The sequence below is a fragment of the Colossoma macropomum genome, unplaced genomic scaffold (assembly GCF_904425465.1).
Source record: "Colossoma macropomum unplaced genomic scaffold, Colossoma_macropomum, whole genome shotgun sequence".
Lineage (NCBI taxonomy): Eukaryota > Metazoa > Chordata > Actinopteri > Characiformes > Serrasalmidae > Colossoma > Colossoma macropomum.
The window spans coordinates 15,527,826-15,545,013 of NW_023494805.1; the positions used below are offsets into that span (position 1 = coordinate 15,527,826).

The 17,188-nt window shown below is 38.0% G+C and overlaps 1 protein-coding gene across 3 annotated transcripts in view; it reads left to right on the forward strand.

Moving 5' to 3' along the window:
- The window catches only part of kcnip4 (Kv channel interacting protein 4), a 195,422-nt gene that overhangs the window by 32,689 nt on the left and 145,545 nt on the right, over positions 1-17,188 (forward strand). The window lies entirely within an intron of this gene.

The following is a 17,188-nucleotide window of genomic DNA, read 5'->3' on the forward strand; positions in this document are numbered from 1 at the left end:
GAGTGGATTCTGGTTTGAGGGAATGTAGGTCGACAGACAGTTCCAGTCCTCCCTGCAAAGGTTCAGCTAAACAAATCAGGCCATGGAAAAACTGTGTCAGCACCAGCCGGCCCTTTTTAATGTGGATAATCCAAGTTCTGTTTTGACAGATAACTCCATTTGTGCCTATTTGGCCTCAAAGAGAGTATGAACTTCGTTTTACCAGAGAAGCGATAAAGAGGGTTCTTGTGTTCATAACAGCCACGAAAACCTATGAGCGGATGGCCTTAAAAGAACAGGCTTTAGTTTCTTTAATCAAATGTTATTGATTCAGCTTCATGTTCATTTGTATCTCTTTCTAAATTTACAAAACTTCTGTTCTCCTTTTGGAATAGGTAAAGACAATTATCTGGGGAAAAAAAAGTTATCTATGTTTAATTAGAAATTACAGGATCAGAGTGACATTTAAATGGTATTATAACTTCATGTCCACCACATATTCTATTTGGAAGCCTTGAAACACAAGTACATTACACTGTAATCCCAAGGCTCAAGTATCCCAAAGGTAATTAAGTGTGTTTTATCACCAACCACTTGAGTGTTGTTATTAGAACTGCTCTGTGCTGATTGCAGCTGTATATACAGTTTTAAATATAACCAGATCCCTGCTGAAGACAAATGCAGCAATGGCATCTGCATAGTCAAGGCTGCACAGTGTGCTCACTGGAATTACTGATGAGAAATGCATATTTTAAAAAATGGATTGACTAATGAATGAATGTTTTCCTTTTTTTACTCTAAGCATAATTGTACATTTCTAATTATATTGGATATTTCATTACTGTGAGTCAGTTCCTAGTCTAAGCCATACATATATCATATTTACAGTGCCATGAAAAAGTATTTGCCTAATTTGTTATTTTTGCTAGATTTTAGATCTTTAAACATAATGTAATATTTAACAGAGAATCTTTTCACTAAACACATTTTAAGATCATCATTTCATTTATTTAAGGCGCAAAGTTATCCAACATGCAAATCACCCGTGTGGAAAAGTAATTGCTCCCTCTGTTACTCAAGCAGCAAATTACTGGATGTAATTGACCGATTCACCTGATTGAACACAGCCAGGCTTGAATGCAGCTAACTCTGTTGAGTGTAAACCTCACTCTTGTTGATGAGTGATGTACACATTTCAAAGTTTTTATAAGGACACTAGGCCATGATCAGAGATAAGGGGGGGTGGGGTGTGGGCTGTTAAAATAGCAGTCTGGACAAGGCTACAAAACCATTTCTATCTATTCAAGTTTTTTGGACATCAGTGAACCACAGTCCTTCAGTATCTGCCATAAAGCAAGTCTATTTCACCATAAAAACTTACCACTATGTTTCAGTGTTGATGTTAGTGGGGAGGGTGTGGGGATAATTTGCTGCTGTGGGAGCTGGACAACTTTATTATTTAAGGAATGATGAATTCTGTTCTGTATCACAGAATTATCAAATAGACAGTCTGTTCATCTGTCCATGATCGCGAGCTGAAGCAAGCCGATGATTCAAAACAGAAAAGCTAATCCAGATCTGAATGGCTCAGAAGAAACAAAGTCAGTGTTTTGGAGTGGCCTTGTCAAAGTCCTGACATGAACCCAGTAGAGATGCTGGGGCAGAGCCTCAAACCAGCAGTTCATGATCAAAAACCTGCCAGTATATAACGGAATTTAAGCAGTTCTGTGAAGAAGAGTGAGCTCAAATTCCCCCACAACAATGTGAAAAGCTGATATCAGGTTATAGGAAATGTTGGTTGCAGTTTTTGCTGCTAAAGATCATGAAACATTTGGTAAATAGGCAATAGTAAAGAGAATCAGAACAGAGCAAATCCTTTTTTATGACATTGTACATAATTCTTAATTATTCTTGTGTGCTTTACCTTGATGTACAAATTAGTAGACCTTCAGACAGTAGTGTCATTAGTTTAAAATGGAGCATGCCATTGAAGTGCAAAAGTGAAACTGATTGTGTTCATACAGAGATTCCGTTTTCATGTGTGAATTCCGTAAAATCCTCTACAGTTCCTCGAACAGAGTCCATAGGGCCCTGCTGAATTGACAATGTGGTAATACAGGTATTGTACTGTCTAATATGCTGGCATTTCCACAGTGTCATCACCATCAAACTAACAAAATCTTCTGCTTATGATTTCTGTTCAAATCTTGTAATTCAACTTTCGGTTCAGTCCTGAAAATGGATCCCCTCTGTCACTGCTTTGCTTGTGATGAGACTTTAGTATATTTCACTGTGTTTCACTACATTGCAGTGAAGCACCAAAACATCTGCAAAATATCTTTAATGAAATGCCAATATGCTACATTAGGCGAGGTTGTTTGAGTCAGGCCAAGGTGCTCCATTATTTGGAAAGTCATGCTTTTTGCCGTGTGTCATTCTGTTGTGTTTACAGCTTAATTCCCAAAGCTGTCAGGTGTGGTAACGTCTACATTTCTCTGCTGTCGGCCTTGGTGACAAGCTCATTTGGTTAACTGCATCATGATATGTGCTGGTCCGCAGTACGTAGCTACCAAACACCATAGTCATCCCTAGGGCTTCTATTCTTGGTGGGATGATGAAATGGTCGCTGTGAATACTGATGACTTAGACTTGAATGCCAAATGCTGGGGAAATGGCCAGGCAGTATGAAAGGCTTAAACATCATGTGCTGGCATCATTGCTACATGTGCTAGTCAAATGTTCACATTTAAATCATATGTTTAGATTTAAAGACATTGCCGAGCACTTGTGCTTCATAAAAATGAAGCTTTTTTAATGCATGCATATTTAAGGTTTTCTACTTGTTCATTCAGACTGTCAATGGTAGTTTATCATGGATTTAAATGGTAATTGGCCACATTCTTCATAGTCAACCAGCAATCAAGACAAATTAGACAGACATAGATTTAATAGCATATCTGCTCTATTAAAAAGGCATGCTTTGTCAGTTCAACCTAAAGATATATGTGGTCATAGATTAACTAGCTTTATTCAACTCAAACACACTGAGCTGTTGTTTCAAAATTGTTTTGTACCACGTGAAGTCATTTATAAGGTTGATCTGACAATGTAATGTCATATGCCTTCCAGATTGATATATGTAAATGAGTTCTGTTGTGATTGGCTGTCCTGTATTGTGCCTCAGTCAAAAAAAACCACCTGAGCTGAAACGCTCCTTAACACAAACACGAATGGACAGAGCCAATTTTCTGTAGATTTGAGAGGTGGATATATATCATGACTTCACAACAGTAAATGCAGCTAGTTTACATACAAACTGGAGAGTGAATAATACATTTTTGAACTTTAAGTGTTTACAGACTACATCGAACTTCACAAAGTGATATTCAGTTTGCTGTGATACAGGTTGAGAAATGGATTTTTTAATGTTGTATCCTCAGCATTGCTTTGATATGGTCTGCATAATTTAGTCTTCCAGTTATCTTGTTGTATAATAGTGCTGGGTATTCACAGTTGCTTGTCTATTTTGATCTTATAGGCTGGTCTTCTAGGTGCAGACCACAGCAGTTGATAGCAAAGTAAATCCTGTTCCTTTTTAGTTTTAGAAGAACTGACTGTTCTGTCTTATTTGAGAGTTCTGTGATTGGATTGGATTGATGAGTGCACTTTCCCAGTGTGGGGAGATGTATTTAATATCTTGGTTGGCCAGAGGGGAATGAGAGAATTGGCTTTGTGGTTTTACACTTGATGGAAGTGCACTATTACATCCTCTAGGGTTAAAATACTGAATTCTCTCTGTTTCAAGGAATGATTGATGGGTAAGCTGCAATTGTCATCACTGTCCAAAGCCCTAAGGTCGTAATTACTATGGCCCTCACTCTCTCGCTCTGTTTCTCTCTCACTGTCTTGTACACAGAGACTCAGTTGCTGTATAGGCATGTGTACCTCCCCTATGGAGTTCCACCTTTAGAGGCAAGTGAGAAATGGAAAGAGAGATGAAGTGGAACAGGAAAAGTTCTTTCATCTCATTCCTAGAGACAACCAAGAAAAACTACAGAAGAAGCAGTTTTGATTATAGGAAGTATTCTAAGCCACAATGGCATAATCACACAGGCTGTTTCTGCTTAAAAAAAAAAAACAAAAAAAAATGAATTAATACATACAAATCTGCATCTGTAGAGCCTAAACTGGAAGGGTGGCTTATTTATTTATTTATTTATTTATTTATTTATTTAGTATACCATCCTCTCACACCAACTTCCGAACCATTAAGTGACTTGCTGTGCCAATAAAATACTAAATACAGTCAGATGCTAGGAGTATTACAATAACCACATTAATATGCCTTTTTTTCCTGTACACAGGTTGTGAGACAGTATGCACCATGCATTGAATGCGGATACATTTTATGTAACAGTATCTGTGATAGTAGACTTTCCATGGTTCTATTAAATCAGCTCTGATCTTCTAAATGCAGTTTGGAATTTAGGTACTTAAAACAATAATACTACATTGAACATTTTTCTTATTTTTATGTAGTCTGCCCCGCCACCTATCTTAATATGCATTGTAACGTTGTGATGCACTGTGAACTTCTGTTAAATGTACCTTCTAATGCAATTGCTTTGTTTGAAGCAACCGTAAGTTTGCACACACCAGTCAACATACCACTCCAGCATGCTCGTGTTGTTCACTGCACTCCTACTGCTTCCATCTTTATCACATTGTGAACCCATTATCATGAGTCAAATCGTGGTCTGTGTGTGCTGTTAAGCCCCTACATCTTAGTTAGGTTTCTACTAGTCAAGGTATTTTGCCCATTCACAGTGAAGTCATAAATTTTTACTTAGCAGTTGCAAATGCAGTCATAGCTATAGGCATTTTACTAGAGACATCTAGAAATCTAGACATCTCTGTTTTGTGGATTTACATGATGGACTCGATCAAGAGGTGAATGGAAATGTTAACATCAAAATTTCAAGCTGTAATGAATATCATCACTCATTCAGGGTTTGTGGATTAAATATGTAACAGATGGTTCATTTACAGTGTGGGAAATCAACCAATAATTATAAATTTGAGTTCACAGCCTGCAATGTCTTTTAAAATCTGTTTAATTAATTAATGAATTTATTTTATAGACACATTTACTTAATGATAATTTTAGCCTTGTTTTCTTCTCCTGTTTATGTAAATAGCTGAGAGCAAAGGTTTTTTTTTTGACCAACCTCTACATAATTTGGCAGTCGCTCTGGATGTTGGCCCCAGGGATGTTCTTGCCCAGCTGTGCCTCAGCTAAAGCTAATGCTACAGTAAGTGTTGCATTTGCTGTAGTGGTACCCAGCAAGCCTGAGGCTGCAGGTTAGCTTTAAAGACGTTGAAAGTAATTTCAATGCAACTTTTAACTTTCCTTTTCTTTCTTACCTACTCTTGAACTAAGTTTTTGATAGTCTGTGACACCATGGTGGTTATGTTTAGCTTAGCAGCTGCTATTGTGCCCTTTTACATGGTTACTCTTTTTCATGCCTTTCACTAGTCAAAGACATGATTGTGCTTAATAATGTTCTCTCCCCTCTGTTAACCACAGTAATGCTTGGTAAATTGGAACATATGGCTTCTATTTTAGTGGACCTTCTATTTTGACCTTCTCTGAAATCGGGGTGATTATAGAAGGTGGGTGATGAACACAGTTCTTGGGTCGCCGCCAGGGGTGAAGATTCAAATAAACAGAAATCCGAGCAGCGTTCCTCTAATGTCTAGACAGCTAGCTCATTAACAGGGCCTAATGCGTTTGTTCCAGCCATATCTGTCTTGCTTTTCTCTCCCTCTCTTGCTTGCATACAGTTCTTTGAGCCGAAACTGGGAATCAAACTTTCTCAGCAGAGATAAGTCATCAGTTACAGGCCTTTTAAGCAGTGCCTGAATTGGGACTCAGTGAGCACTTCTTGCCATTTCCCTGTTCATAGCCCTTCATCATTCTTAATGGCATTTCTCTGATTTTTAAAAACAAGGGGCATCTTTATTTTAGAGTTTATTTTTCTGAAATTGTCAAATTTACACCAAGGAATCATCTAGCTCTTTTTAAATAACCAAGGAAGCACATTGTGATCACCCTTCATCTATTTGATTTCCAGGAAAAAAAATGATTTAGTATTAATTAGTGTTAATTAATTCATTTATTTATTAATTGTTTATGTTTCAGTGTCAGGAAAAACAGACAACAGAACATTACCCAGGAGTCTCAGCTAAATATAATTTCTAAATGTTCAGTGCTTAGTTGGTCTGCACTGAATTATTTGAATACTTTAGTACTTGTTTGTTATGCTGGTATTCCATTCATTCTTTAGTCTTCAAAGGCTTTGTTTTTTCTTCAAGCTACAAAAGTTGTGTATCTTGCCAGGCTTCCACGTCACCTCACCTTTGAGTGAAACAAACTCCACCACTTTCCTTGTGGCCACTGAAGCTGAAAGAAGCAAAGATGTTTAATATTCATGTGCATGAGCACTTTTTTTACACAGTTATTGCTCAGTGCAGAAGTTTGAGAGGCTAGTATCCCCTATAGCCATGACAAGTTTGATTCCTCTCAAATGTGCGAGTGTAGTGTACCGTCTGGTGTCTAATCCACTTCAGATGGTATCAGAACTATTCACAGTGGTGACGGAATAGACTCTTCAGAATGGTCTGAAGAGTGGATTGCCTCTAAAACCTACGTTCCTGAAAATTATTGCTTGAATTGGTTAGGTATATGCCAGTGATGTCTGACACATTGTTTTTAGATAATTCTGAAAAGGTTTTGGCCTAAAATAATCCATTCATGGCTAGGGTTATGTGTAGAACTTATAGTCCCCAAAGAAAACTTTTTTTTTAAATGTTGATTCCACCAGACAGATGACTAAAAACTCTTCAAATGTTTTTGAGGGTGATTTTGACAATTAGTTTTTAAGGATTCTCTTGGAAGTATTCAAAGCCTGTAAAATGCTGCTCAGGTCAGCCCTAGCATTTAGTCTGTCCACACTTCCGTTGTTTTACTTTAAGTCTTAAGACTTTAAGACTTGCTTTCAGTTTTTCAAAGAAATCTGCAGGGGTGTTTTTCCACCTGCAAACTTTCATCTTGGAACCTGGTTTGAAAGCATTTTCTCCTTCTCATGATTCAAAAATACCAAATTGCATTCAGTGATGTTGAGATTTGTACTCTTTCAGACCCATCGCAATGATTTGCATGGACTTCAACTGTAACAAACTAGAGATGAATAAAAAAGCTATGCAGCTGCTTTAGTCTCTGCTGTGATGCAGTTAAGGTGGTTATTCGTTGCTGCCAGGGACGAATGATGATTTACAGTGAACGTCCATCCATTCATTCCATTCACTTCCATGCTGCAGTTTTCTGTAAGCCATTAATAGTTCCAGTCTCTACCTTTTCATAAAATGATGGGTGAAGCAGTTTTGATTGTCATTTCTTTACTGCAGTCCTAACTTTACTTTGTGCTTATTTTTGAGCTCAACTACTAAATATTTACTGTCACCAGCCATTGACTTTATTTAATCATTCATTCAAAGACTTGCTTGATGCACTGCTTAATGTCATGAAAATCGTTTGAAATTGCTAGCCTTCTTTTAATCCACACTGTTCTCTCTATCTCTCAGAACCTTTCCGTGCATTATCTAGTCTGTACACTTATAGCAAACAGAGAAAGTGCAGCAATGGCTGCCTATAAAGTGACTTGTTATGCCTCTTTTACATGCAGAATTTTTGACTGATGGTTGCAGATTGCAGTGAACACTATGGTAAAGAAAAGTGTCTACACAGAAGTATTTAATTGTTGGTTACCAGATGGATTTATTGGTAATAATAAACAATCAGTTTGGTGTGGTACTGTTTTCAAATTGAGAACAACTAGTAGCTGTACCTGCGTTATATGAACAATATGTTATAGTATGTTACATTATTGTGCTGCATTTCCCACAGAAATATGAATTCATAAAACTGTTTTTTTTTATAAAGTGTTTTTAATTTTTGTGAAAACCAGGTATTGATTTATCTATAATTATTGACAATGTCTAAATCAAGAGCTAAAATGTATGTTTGTCTTTTTTTCCGAGCAGTCCTGGTTTTAGTTTATTTACACACACGACATGAGTGCATGTCACTGGTGTGTTGATGGACAGAGAAAAACATCAAAACAGAAATTTTCATTACATTATATCCCTTCATTTTTCACGGATGAGATCCGTGATTTTAATCCACTGTGAATCCACCATGTCTGTAGCTTTTACAAGTCTGCAAAGTAATAATTCCTGAGTGAATTACTTTCTATAATTTGTTGAACTTTGAGCTCCCTCAGTAGTAGTAGTCCTGTTCAAATCAGCATCTCAGTAATATAGTAAAACCACCACCATTTTTTTATTTTTGTGAGCTGAAGACGAGGCTAACAGCTAAAATGAATTTTTTTCTAAATTCCTTATTCCTCAAGTTCATGATGAGACTGCTGAAATCCACACAATTTGACGTAAAGTCTTTACTCTTATCTTCTGTTATTGTTTGGAAGTGTGGCGTCTATCTAAAATCTCGTCTGATGTGTTTTTGTTTTTAACTAAAAACTCAACTAGATCCATGAAATTATGTGGGCTTTGCTTCAGCTCAGAGCTCTGAGCATCAAAAGGAGCAAACAAACCAAGTGTAACCATGAGATCTGACATAAACGTCATTAGTGTGTACGTTTTCAAACCTTTATCGTGTTCTTTATTTATTTTGTGTCAAAACTCTGTACGATGCACTGTATGATGGCTTTGTTGTCCCCTCTGGTGCACATGGAAACTAGATGTACCCCCCCAAAATTGCTTATTGTCCCAGCTCCAGTTTTGACACACTGTGCACTCACATGGTGCAGAGGAAGGCCCTGTGGGAGAGTGTGGCTGGTGGTAGCCAGAGATTGAGGGGGTGAACTCCATTAGATAGCAGAGTAGCACTGCCAGTATGGTCACAGTGTAATTTGATACCATTTCCCTACCTTATTTGGTTTCTTTAAGGTGATTGACTGACTGGAAAAAGCAAAGGAAAAAATGACATTGCCTTGAGCTGTTCATGTATATGACTGGATGGCAACTGCTATTTTTCAGATGTTGTCTAAAAGTAATGAGGTGTGTGGATGCTTGAGTCTGTATCAAGTTATGGACTACAAATTTCACATCCAGGATCTTAGTACTCCTAGAGGAGCGCATGCAGACCTTCAAAATCTGATACTGTCTGAGGCCATCTTCTGAAGTTTTGACCATTATATCTTGCGAAATGTATTAAAAATGATTTCTGTCAGCAGCATATTAGATTTTTTTTTCTGTGCTCATCCAAGTTGTGCAGTTAGATCACAATACTTGTATTGCAGTTGATTTATCTCTCTTAACTTCAGAAGGAGAACTTTTAAGTAGTCTATCTGTATGGAAATTTTTGTCTGACTTGTTTGGCACACCTGTGGAGCTGAACGTTGAAGTGTGTATTAGACTGTCTGCTTTTTGTTTTATCTCGTCTGTTTTTCATCAATAAAGGAGTCAGGGTCATCTCATAAAATTTGGATTGCTGGTTGCTCTAGTGAAGTTTCTTATGCAACAGTTGACGGTGGGATATTTTAATTGTATTCAGTCTACACAGGTTGCCTGCTGTCAATTTGATCCCAGATTTAATCAAATGAAGCTTGCCATTTAGCTATGTGCCCTGTGAAAAGTAGTGCTATATATCTGATTTTAGGAGGTACTTTGGAGACTCAGCAGTTCACAGTAGATATTGACGACCTGTGGTTTTATTGGTATCTGCAAAAATATTGCAGTTAAAGCGACTTGTAATCAAACCCATAATCTCCTGACGGTAGGGCGAAACCTGCTGTGCCAGTGGGGAATCTTGTGTGAGTCACTATATGACAACAGTGCTGACTGTTAGAGGAAAATTTTATTGCTCAAATGTGGCTCAAGAGACCTAGTAGTGATTCATCTAAAATTCTTATTGAGAAATCACGGACAAAAGGGGACATGAGATGCAGGAGAGATAAAGAAGAGATAAGAAATAATTTGCAGATAAAGATTTGTGCAAATTTAAGCAGGTGTAATTTAAGCTCTGCTAACTCAAAAAAGAGACACGAGATTACTTTGCTCTTTTGCTCAGAAGAAATATCTAAGCGGCAGGTGACCTGAGCAGAAGTACTTTGCCTTTCCACCTGCTCTCTTTACCTAGGAGAAATTAAATCTTTTTTTTTATTTCTGTTCTATCAGTGAACTGGCAAGTCTGAACACAAAACACTATCATTGTTAAAATAACAAAAATATACAAATCCAAATTTAGCCCATAGCGTCAGAGTAATGTCATGAGGTAATTAACTGAAACCAAAACCACAAAGAATTGTTGGTAGCTCCTCCCCACAGCACAACATAGTTCATGATTGTTCATGATAGTTCATGCAGCTGACATTGAGGGAGGAGTTTGCAGCTTTACTCGCCAGCTACAATTGACATTCTTCAATAAGCTGAAAACCAGACTTATTAACCCAAATATTGACTCTTGTACCAGTTTAAATGATACATTTGTCTGTTTATTTGTTTTAAATATAAATATAATGTAATTCCTTTTCACATCAGTACATCACTCCCCATTACTTTTGGTTGAGTGTTGTCCATACAGAGTTAGTTGTGGCACCTGCATCTGTTGTGGAAGTTAATGTGTCTTCTGTCAAAGGCCAACAAAGCCTTAAAAGCCACTACATTTCTTCAAAAACACTCACTGGGTGAATCCAGATGAATTATATTCTTTAATTGATTTTGCCTGCATATAATATAAAGTCAATTTATATTAAGGAGAAGAAATTTGTTAACAAAAGTTTGAGATATGTGACACATTTGAGGCTTGACTGGTTTGAGGCTTGAGGCAAGACTGGTTTAAATGGGTCAAGAGCAGTTTGTCCCATGTCTATCTGCAAGGTCCACCACTAAAGACATCCGGCAAGTCAGTATGAGGAAAAACAGCTCTGTTATGGAAAAGAGAAAAGGAGGAAGAATAGACTGAAGTAATATTCAGGGATGTAGTGGTTATTTAAAAAAAAGTAGATTAATTTCTAAATACAAGTGATGCATATCTTTTCATCCCTTTAATAACATCTAATCACATCCATAATATCTACAGTCATTGTGTCATGTGAGCTGCACTGCAGTTTGGTTTCCTGTACTGTGCACACATACATACACAGGTTCTGTAAAACAAGCGTTTAACATTTAAAGGATATTAAGTCATAATATGTAGTTCTAATTGGAAATAGCCACTGAAAGATATCAAGTTTTCTTTAGTGTAACATTACATAGAAAGCTGTATTTTCTAGCTGCGTGACTTGTGATATGTATATTTCATGGTTTTATTTTTGCATATGTGTCAGCTCCAGCAGCACTGCTGTGTCTGATCCACTCAGACCAGCGCAACACACACTAACACACCACTACCACATCAGTGTTACTGCAGTGCTGAGAATGTTTGAGAATGTGTAGATGTTTGGCCCCTGGCAGTGTTGTTTGATTTTAAGCCAGTTTTGTTACAGATTTTACATTTTTACATTTTTGTTTCATACAGAATGTATTGACGGTTACAGCAGAATCTTTCTGGTGCAGGCAAACTTGAATGTCACTGTGTGGAATCGAGTCCCAAGCTTTGATGTCAACTCTGGAGTCCTGAATTCCTAGAGTTAATTCCTTTTGGAATTGACTACCAGACATACTTTTTAATGTTCATTTCATTCAGTTATGGTGAACCAGGGGAGGGTTACTTTGAAAATGTATTCCGGTACAGATTACTGATTGTTTGTTAAAAAATAATGTAATTGTAACTTTATCCAAAGAGTTGCTATCACAAAGTAAAATGTTTTGATGTTTGTTTGTTTTAATAAAACATAAATGATTGTTTACCCTTTCTACATGAAACACTTTCTTTGGGGAGCTTTGTGAAAGTTTCCAGTGTCTGTAGGGCATTTTGCATAATTGATGGTGAGCAAACACTGTTTCTTATTTAAAAAGGGATGTAAGTAGTGTTTATGTATCTTTACCCTCAACTACATCCCTAATAATAGTTCTAGGTGTATAGTTACTCAGCTGACTAAAGAGGTGCAGTGCAACATTAGGAACGCATCCCAGATGATGAATGCAGTCACTGAATGTCTGTTTGGTTTGTGATTAGTGTAAGGTTGGGTTTTACATCATGCAGCATTCCTCACAAACGCTCCGCTCTGTCACTGTGTGATAGATATTCTTAAAACTACGATAAAATCTTTTTTTTTATTTTGTTTTCTGCTGAGACACAGGCAGCAGAGTGTGATAACATTGTACCAGAAATATTCTGCTCTGTTAAGTGAACTGTTAAAGGTTTTGTTGTTCACTGACAAAACAAAAAGACAAATGTAATAATACACCATTAAAGGCAGCGACTCAGCTCCTTCAGTTATTGTCTCCAGCCCTTTTTTAATGTCAAGTCAATATTTTATTTAGATTTTTTTTTATTGATTTTTGTTTAGTTACCATTTCAGAGAACACCTTTTCTACCCCTGGCAGAGTTTTCTAATGTAGTTTAAAGCTGAAGTGCCAAAAATCTATGTGAATAATTCTTTGAGCACTGTAATCTTTTCCCATACTTGGTCCACCCCCCACCCTTGTCTTCTTGCTATCTGGCTCTTACTATGCATTTCTCTTTATCTCTGGGTCTCTCTCTCTCTCTCTCTCTCTCTCTCTGTGTAGTTATCATGCTCTTGCTGTGCCAGAGGCCAGTTGGGTCAGGGTATGTGGCTCTAGGGCTGAGGATATGGCTTTAATATTTCAGCAGGAGGCTCATCCAGGGTGCCCTGCTGCCTCTTGTTTCCTCTGTGGCTGAGCAGAATAAAAGCCAGGCCATGCAGTAGAGCACAGCAATAACACTGCACTCAAAGCCAGACAGGAGAACAATTCTAGTCACTATTGGCCCAGTGCCCCATTCTGAAAAAGACTACAATATGGTGTCATGAACTGTGAATCAGTGACTGGACAGTTGCACTGGTGTTATGCGCTAAGCATATTTTGTCTAATTGGTATGATATAGGGCATATATGCAGTCTAGTATCTGGCACCAAGATGTTAACAGAAGATCTTTCTAGTCCAGTAAGTTGTGAGATGGAGACACTGTGGATTGGATTTGTTCCAGCGCATCCCACAGATGCTTGATTGGATTGAGATCTAGGGAATTTGGAGGCCAAGTCAACACCTTGAACTCTTCGTTATGTTCCTCAAACTATTCCCAAACAACGTGTGCAATGTGGCAGAGCGGATTATCCTGCTGAAAGAGCCCACTGCCATTAGGGAATACAACTGGCATGCAGGGGTGTCTGCCAGCTTGTCGTCTGACAAGTCTACGGCTACACAGCCCCATGCAAACTTGTGACACGTCCCTCCAGATATTCTTTTTTCCCTTGTGCATTGATGAGCCTTGGGCACCCAACTGATTAGGCCCTTGTCAAAGTCGTGTTCTGCCCATTTCTCCCGCATCCAACATGTTGACTGATGAGAACACACTGTTCGTCTGTGCCTGATGTTTCCCAGACCTTGACACACACATCATTGTTACAAAGTAATCAGCGTTATTTGCTTCATCTGTGAGTGGTAATAATGTTTTGGCTCATTGGTGTATATTGTCACTGTCATGTCCACACCTCGTTCAAATTATTATTTGTTTATATATATATTTTTTTTACGCTATTTGAAAACTCTTAACTTCTTAACTGCTCTTAACTTTGTGAAAACATTGTAGTGTCATGTCTCTGTTTCTCAAACATATGGGCACAAGGCTAAGGGGCCACACTCGCAAAATTGTGATAAAAGTGTTGTCATTATTGTTGCTATGTGTGTAAACATTTGGTGCAGGTGTATCTAGTCTTATCTGTAGAGGGCTGGTGTGGCTGCAGATTTTCGTTCCAACCAGTGGCATATCTGATCAGTTGTCGAAGACCGAGACTACCTGATGAACAAGTGGAATTAGATGTGCTCCTGCTTGTTTGGAATGAAAACGTGCCTCAGCACTGGCCCTTTGCAGATGAGGTTGCATACCTGTGGCTTTTTGGAAATAAATAAATCAGTACCACCACATACATAATATAAATAGAAGTATTGTAGTCTGTTCGATCTTGAAACTAGAAGATCTCTTACGGACCAATAAATTGCTATAATGGGAAAGATTCAGTAATTGCCCTGCCTTTTTTTCTGTTTTGGAGAATTGGCTTTTGCAGCTTTTTTACTCATCTTATTTGGGTCTTACTGTATAAGGCTCTGGAATTCTGTTGTGTGTCGCATACATCATGTTGTACGTATGTCGCACTGCAAAGTGAGGGAGCCGTTAGGGTGATGTATGAATGCAGTCTCCTGACTGCTGGGTCAACGCTGAGGGATTGCAGCTGAAACTCTGAGGACAAAAGGCAGCAGGTCCAATTCAGATAAAGCAGCTGTTCCCACTGGCTGCAGCACATTCTGTTAGGGTTGTAATTTTTTTTATGCTGTCCTTTGGCTGTTATTGGCTGGAGTTGGACTTTTAAAAGCTTATTCTATGGCATGACCTTTATTGATCATTGGTTTCTGTTTAGAAAGCATGTCCGATTAGATCATGTTCCCTTATTCTTATTTACGTCTCAGAGGTTTGACTCTTCCAGTGACCTGACTCTCCTGCTCAGTGACTTCAGAGCTATTCAGTGTGGAGCTCCTCAGTGCAAATGCACAGCTCAGCCCAATGTGACCTTTGTAGTCTGAGAGGTTTTATTCCCTTGTAACATTTGTAAATTTGTAGTTAAATTAACAAATTAAATTATTGGTCTGATTTTTTGTTTTTTTGGTTTCAGCAGAGGACTTGTAGTTTACACAAAATGTTCAGCTGAGATACCATGAATGATTAGTGAAACTCATTTTTCCTTTGACCTGTATATACTAAGGAAAATGAGGCAATTAGCATTATACTCACCGCCATACATATGAATTATAGTATGATTGTTTTAAAATGCAGCAAAAGTGAAATTATCAGCCACAGCAAAATTTTATCTCAGTGAATCCCTACTTGCAAACGTTCTGTCACTATGAGAATCAACTGCACACAAATTCCATGCTTGACATCTCTGTAAACATTCTTGTGTGGCCAAATATTGAGTAGTGCCAACCCGGTGCAGTGAGTGATAAACGGCCCTTAATGACCACACAAACTGCCCAACTAAATTTACTTAATTTAATGAAGCAGTCTCTCAAGTGCTCTCCTCATCATTGTTTTATGAGTTTATCTTCAGTCTGCTGTGTCAGTTTCCTCTAGAGAAAGTAAATTGGCTTCTGTTGTATTTGTCTTATCAATATTATTCTAATTTTGTGTAAGTTAATAATTTTTTTTTTTTTAATAAGACTGGAAAAGAGGCTGTGTCAAACATCTAACATGGCAAATACTTGCATGATTAAAATTATTTACATGGCCTCTGTAGTATGTTTATAATAAATTTCCAAAAAAAAGACTGTTGGTTTACTCTGGGAGGCTTAGTTCTTAGTTCTAATGTTACATCTAACCTCACCATGAGGAGGCTGTACTTTTGTCCTGGCTAGATCTTACTGTGAGTTTATTTGCTTCAAAACATTAATACAGCTGCCAAGTGATTAAAATGATATAGAAATATCTGTCCAACTGCTGTCAAATGTTGCAGATGATGTTGCTGTGGGAATGTGTGAAGAACATTCTGCTTGATCCTGTTCAAGTACATAAAATATCCATTTTACACCACGCTAGGTTGTGCCCTGCTCCTCCTTGTACTGAATTGGTGTTTCACAATTTTTACCTTCTGTGTCACCATGCTGGTCCAAAGACTGCAGGACAGAGTGTTCTGTGATAGCACAGGAATACGGAAATGAATGACTTTCTTTTGGCTGCTGTTTTTTTGTATTTTTTCAATTACAAAAAGCAGACACTTGGAAGGTTATGTCAAACATACACCTGTGAAAGTGTAAACTTTTCATCTGGCCTTAGCATTAAACAGACTGTGCTTTAGTCTGTAGGGCAGGTCCATGTATGGAAAAGAACACACCTCTTTGCGGAAACAGCGTTCTCAGATGACGCACAGCAGAACAGAGGCAGGGGTCTAAATCCTCAGTGAGTGTCACTCATGGAAAAAAGCTCTCCTTTTTGAGTACTCCTGAAATAGGCCTTTCTCCAGCAGGAATGACCTATGGAATTCAACCTTCATTTCACATGGAATACAAACCAGCTCATTTCATAGCTGAACGCTTCTTCTGTATAGACGCTCTGCAAAAAAATGGGGCCTTCCACTGTAGTTAGAATAGAAGAGTATGAACACATTAAAGGAATAATCAGTGGGGAAGGTTGAGTCTTTGTGTCGTGACTGATCAGGGATCAGATAGAAGTGTCTGCGGGATTGACGTAATTGAAGTTAATGACAGCACTCATGGAGAGAAGGGCTTGACGTTGACTGATGATAATTGAAGTGGTGGTAATTAGTGCTTAAGTTGATGTGCTCCTAAGTTCATGATGTCACAGGCTGTGCTTTTTGATGTTAATATTTAAAGATGATATAAAATACCTACAATATGAAAATGAGTCTCAATTCACTCACACTTTTTGACTTTCTCCTATATCTGTTACTAACTTTTAGTGATTCTTACTCGTCATTCTTCTCTTTTTCACCTTGCGATTTCTTTCTTTCTCTCTGAATTCATTCTCTTTTCTCTCTTACTTTTTTCTCACTCACTTATCTCCCTTTTTTTCTCTCTCCTTTCTTTCTACTTTTTCCTCCCTTATCTTTGTCCCCCTCTCTTTCTTTCTCGTTGTACTCTCTCCCTTTCTCTTTCTCCCTCTCCCTTCTCTCTGCTTTCTCTCCTACTTTGTCTAGTTCTCTTTCTCTGTTTCCCTCCTGGGTTTTTTTTTCCTCACTCTCACTGCCTTTTTTTCCCTATCCTATTTTTTTCTCTGTCTTTCTCTCCTGTTCTCTTTCCCTCTCTTCCGTTTGCTTTGGCCCTCTTTCATTGTCTGTCTTCTTCTCTTTCTCTCTTTGCTCCTTTCTTCTATTCTTTGCCTCTTTACCTCTCTTTCATTCTCTCTTTCTTTCTCTTTTTCCTCTCTTTGCCTTCTCTTGCTCTCTCTCTCTTCCCTCACTGTGTGGTGCAGTATAGGTGTTGTGTAACGATGGCT